Here is a 5,688-nt window from a genome sequence, read left to right on the forward strand (position 1 = left end):
AGAATAGAATAGAATTTCCTGTAGGATGACTTATGCTAACGTTTGGTTGACCAAAAAATACATTGCTGACTAAATTAACATCTTTGTTTACTTACAGGCATTCATTTTCCAAATTCTTTTAAGGAAATAATTTCTAAAATAACTATTTCTGGTCTAAAACTTCGTTTTTTCCCTCATATGTTTTCTTCTTCTTGAATAAGGTGTGCCTCTATTGCGCGATCGCCACCTAGTGGCCAAACTGAAACGTCCTCCAGGAGAAACAGAACAATGTTTACAATGATCTGAACATTTTTGTTAGAACTTCTCCTTTAGAGAATCTATGTAACACTGTATGATATTAACAATCTCATTATTTTATTAATACATTTTACAATATGTGAACTGTATCAAACTAATATAAATATATTCAAATTAAATAGTAGATTTTTTATGTATTTCTAAACAAATTTGTATAAATTCATAAACTTAAAGCTGAATTTATTGAAGAATTGGAAAAAATCAAATCGGAATCAAATCGATTCAGGCTCTTGTGAATCGAATCAAATCGTTTCTGGAAATTATAACCGATACCTAGCCCTACAAATTAAACAAAAATTTCAGCACGTTGCTAAAATATTAGCTGAACTCCAACACAGCCTTAGATTCCTTAGTAAACTAAATTAGTAAAAAACATAAGCTTGTTGCTAACTTAGAAGCTAATCTCCAAATTAGAAAATAAAAACCTCAGTAGATAACAAATTGGCCAAAATAGTTAGCATGTTGCTAAAATATTAGCTAAACCCTAAATTAGCATAAAAAACCTCAATAGATGCCACATTATCCAAAAAAAGCTAGCACATTGCAGCTAAACAAATTGGCCAAAAATGTTAGCTTGTTACTAACAAATAAGCTAAACTCAAAATTAGCCTATAAAAACCTCAGTAGATAACAAATTAGCCAAAAAAAGCTAGCACATTGCTTAAATACCAGCTAAACAAATTGGTTAAAAATGTTAGCATGTTGCTAAAATATTAGCTAAACTCAATTTTTTAAAATTACTATAAAAAATGAAAACATAGCCCATGAATATATCTAAAGGCTAAGGTAGATTGTTGCGAATCTACTTAAAATGTTGACATTTTAAGACTGTCTCGTTCATTTCCTATTGGGTATATTTTGCTCAATATTTCAAAAACTATAAAGTTTATGAATACCAAAAATACAAGCAGTAATGTCCTGAACAAGGTGTTGACACCAAGATTGCTGAAAGTGTTCTTGAGTTTTTATGTGCTGAAAAACATACAGAAAGGAGCAGGAGAAGCACTATAGTGTGAATGTTCACTAAGCATTCACACTATAAGAATCTCAGGATGATCGTAAAACGTCACACCTAGAATGACCACTGATTAGCCGTAATCTGTCTGACTTAGAAAACATAATAAATAAAATAATGCATATTACATCAGATATTTAAAAAAACAAAAACACTTCCTTCTGCTTTAATCTTTTGAGCTGAAAAGCTTCTATATTGTTAAGTTTCAGCATCATCCATGCCGGGAGGCTCCACACACACGCTCAGCATTTGCATGAAGTCGTTACTTTTGTGTTTGCATTTCACAAACAGAACTTGAGTCATTTGTTTTCCCCTCGGACCAACAAACTGAATGCTCGACTTGCTGCAACTCCGACTCACTTTGACTAACAAAAAGCCACTTTTGTGGATCTAAGCATACTCCAGCAAACATCAATTCTCTCAGAATCAATACCTTTCAAGGAGGTGAATGCAGCTTTTCCCGTCACAACCGCTTGTTTCTTGTGCAGATCTCATGATTCCTCTCGTCAGCGCAATCTTACTGGAAAATGAGCAACATTCATGTATGAGTACATCCTGACTAAAATAAACCATGCGGCTGCTTTTACACGTTGGTGGACTTATTTCTGAAACTAAGAACATGTTCAAATATATTTGCTAAAATGAGTTTTTTTCTTGATATTGTATGCAAAACTTTAAAAAAATGTTCATAGTGGCTGTGATACAGCCTTTGTCTTAGATAAAATATAATCCTCCTCTGCTGTTTGGGGGTTAATCAGTTCTTTGTACTTTTCAAACAAAAGTTTAGGTTCTACTTGTAAACTTCTCCTGAAATGAGTCCACATCCTCCAAAACAAAGTATTAAACATGCTTCCAGGAATGATTTTCCAAACGCGATGTCCTGGACTTGGCTGTGTTTCAATGACTGGCATTTGAAGGGAATCTTTATTAAAGTTATTCCTCAAAATTACACCACAGTGGTTTCCTCTGGAATTGTTCCCAATACATCTTTGTTTTGTTTTTTTTCCCCTCATCCACGCTCAAATTCTCCCCATCCTCTGTGAATCAAATTACTCTCATCCAGCTTCCATCATTTTTCCCTCTATTACTCTCCTCTGTGCGTGCATCAGAGTGTGTGTGTGTGTTTGTGTGTCTTCTAAAATCAGTTTTGTGGGTTTAATAATGATGGTGGAGCAGTGGGGTCACAGCTGGGTAATTCAGATTCGAGTACAAACATCTCAGAGCACACAGAACACACAAATGAACGTGTACTTGTGGAGAATGCTGGTTTTTACTGTTATAGACACATACGTATAAAAACATGAGAATCATATTCACGTTTGAACAAAGTGAATTTAATCACACAAGCAAGATTGTCATTGTGTTATTAGTACTTTTAAGAGATAAAAGCTTTAAAGTAATCGGCCCTGAACACTTGGGAGTGTAAAGATTTGATTGAAAATACTAACTAGAAAAAATAAATCATAAACATAGATTTAATAAATAAATTAGATTATTGTATATTTTTGGTTAAATTGTCTCATTTTAAGAATGTTAATATAATAAAGGCAGTGAGTGGGTCCGGTCTGGTTTGATCCGGTATTTTGACCCACTAAACAGTACCGACCCAGTCCTCTCGAGGGTCCCAATCCGTAGTAGATCCATAATAAATGGAATAGGACGGGTTGGGAAGGGGCGGAGCCGCTGTACCCACCTGTTGATTGGCAGAAAGTGACGACATCTGAAACCGCCAATATAGCGCTAAGCTAGCGGTTCTGTTCTCCTCTTTACGGCGGTTTTCTTCTAAGCCAATCTTCTTTCAAACAACATTAAATTCTTGTCAGACAAAAAGTAAAGCAAGAAAAAGACGAGCTGCTGAATGACCTCCATTGTTGTATCTATCTATTTCTATCTATTCTTCCATCCATCTAGACATAGAATGTTTCTGTAACAATTGAGTTTATGGCCGCCATCTTTAAAAATGGCCGCCATTTTGGATTTTCTCATGGTTAATGTGCCAAATTTAGCGTTTGTACCAAAACTGTCCGATTAGTCCCAAATATCAACCTAACCGTCTCCACTATAACACCCTATTTTGATGTTCTGCAAATCCAGACCAATTTTTTTGCCCATTTTTACTGATAAGACGAGAAACAGGAGATCTGTCGGGATCAATAACTGACTCTCAAACTGAATTTCCTATCAGTGTTAAAGCACCTGTCAGATTTCTTCCCTGTGGAATCTACTAAAGTTTGCTCTAAAAAAGTTCATTTTTATCATAAACTCCTTTTTTAGAGAAGAAAATTAAAATTTTTGTAATGTTAAATAAAATAAAAATATTCTACAAAAAACTTCATTCATCTTTTGCTTTAGATTATTTTCCGTGTCTCAGAAATACACAAGTAGAAGAGACATTTCACCAAATGTCCTGAAGCGTCTTCATAAAAGCCTCATTAAAGCATTTCTGCTCAAATCAACTCATCAAGAAATACATCGTAAGTGCTTTGGAAAATTACGAAAAGGAAACTTTCTCTCTAAAATGCCAGTTAATTTTAAAATAATCATTAAATCAGCAGCATTTGTGAACACATAAAAGCTTTTTGTGTTGCTGTTATTGGTTCTGTTATCATTTAAAGGGGATTATTACATCCCATGTGAAGTGATTAGCATCAGAAAAAGCAGTAAAAACAGTTAGGTGGTTCAAACACATTTGCCATCAAGCCCGTAGCATTAGATAACTCCCTGTAGCACATGGTAACTGATTAAAATGGTTTTGTACAACAAGCAGTTGTGTTTTCTATTATTAGACCGTTCAGTTTTCCGGTTTTCCTCTGGAGCTCAGATCCAGGCTAACAGCTAAAACGTTTCTCCAGTTATGGAAAGGTTGAGGTTTTCACCCTGTGGATGTATTAATATTTCTTCCCGCGTTGGATTCTGGGGATGATTTATACTGAGTGCATTAAACTTAGTTTTTCGCGGCTCTTAGCGTTTCATACCTGTGGTTCACGAATTGGTTCAACCACCTCAGAGGATCACATGGCACAAACTCATATACGGGGCCCTCATTGGTCTGTTCCCTCCATATTTGAGTGGCGTCTACTCGCTGTTGGTCCCGAGTGTCCAGACAGTAAAAGGATTTAAGGCGCTTTAGTAGAAAGCACCAACAAACTGGAATTCTCTGAACTCCCAAATCTCACATCAAGGGTCAGTTTGACGCCACGATGAAGCCCTGGAAATAAAGTCAACCAAATGGTGGGGCACATTTGGTAAAAAAAAACGTTTTAAATATTGACCGTGTGTATTATTCCCCAAAATACGGAGGCCTTTAAGGGACAATGAAGAAAATAAATTGAAGTAAAAACATATTTTACTAACACCAGATAATTTTTTTTACTGGTTGAAGTTAAAAAAAAAAAAAATGTTTTACTTCAATATTTAGAAAAAAAATGTCAGTTACTAACCAGAACATTTTTATTTCTAAGATTTAAAGTAAGAAAAAATGTCTGGATAGTAACTGGTGTGCACCTTGTACTGAACCCCTATGTATTTTTAGAAAAAAAAAAAAAAAATTTCACTTCAATTTTTTTTTAAACTTCGATGTCCCTTTAAGGGGAATAAGCAGCAGAAAAAACAACAACTTTTTTTAACCTTTTTTTTACTTTCTGGGTAGTTAAAGGGTTACAAACTCTACACGATTCAAACATGTAGATGAGATACTTAAGCTAATTCTTCTTTAGAGTCCCCCTCCAATGAAAATCCTGTTTTTTGAGTTTCTAACATGTCTGTGTGTCATTTTTCCTATGAAAGAGAACAAACGTAATAAGAAATCATTTCGTTTTTGCATTCCCGAGTATTTCTCCTTTTAAATCTGGGGAGATTTTGGAAACAGAGGCTTCAGATCAACATAAAAATGTCTTTTAAGACATTTAGGTTGTGGGATTTTGGTTTTTAAAACTTCATAATCATAATGAAAACACTACTCTGAACATTCTTTTAATAAAATAAATTGTCATAGGGGGACTTTAACAGTCCCAGTACATCGCCTGCAACCTGTTAGTGTTTATATTCCATGACTGACAACTGATATGTACAATTACCAGAATGAAACCCGTTGAGACAAATGTATTCTGATATCGGGCTATGTAAATAAAACTGAATTGAATGAAAAAAATGGTAAATAAAAAAATAAAAATAACTGTTGATTTGGTCTCTTGTTCATTTTAATCCAATTCACTTATTTTAGTGTGTCCATCTTCATTTCTTTATATTTTCTTTGGAAATTAATTCAGAATACAAATAAACTCATTAAAGTATAACATAAAAATTTCAGAAAAACGTTTTCCCGATGAAGAATCAATTCTATTCACCCAGAAAAAGGGCTTTAACTTCACAAATGT

General features: G+C 34.2%; 1 protein-coding gene and 1 long non-coding RNA gene across 16 annotated transcripts in view; both read right to left on the minus strand.

Annotated features, from left to right (window-relative positions):
- The window catches only part of stxbp5l (syntaxin binding protein 5-like), a 179,085-nt gene that overhangs the window by 99,029 nt on the left and 74,368 nt on the right, over positions 1–5,688 (minus strand). The gene's annotated exons all lie outside the window — the stretch shown is intronic.
- Positions 1,000–5,688, minus strand: part of LOC118597927 — a 42,732-nt gene continuing 38,043 nt past the window's right edge. Inside the window, exon 3 of the long non-coding RNA XR_004946948.1 lies at positions 1,000–1,832. This is a non-coding gene — a long non-coding RNA (uncharacterized LOC118597927). The remainder of the gene's footprint in view (positions 1,833–5,688) is intronic.

Source organism: Oryzias melastigma, linkage group LG21 (assembly GCF_002922805.2).
Source record: "Oryzias melastigma strain HK-1 linkage group LG21, ASM292280v2, whole genome shotgun sequence".
Lineage (NCBI taxonomy): Eukaryota > Metazoa > Chordata > Actinopteri > Beloniformes > Adrianichthyidae > Oryzias > Oryzias melastigma.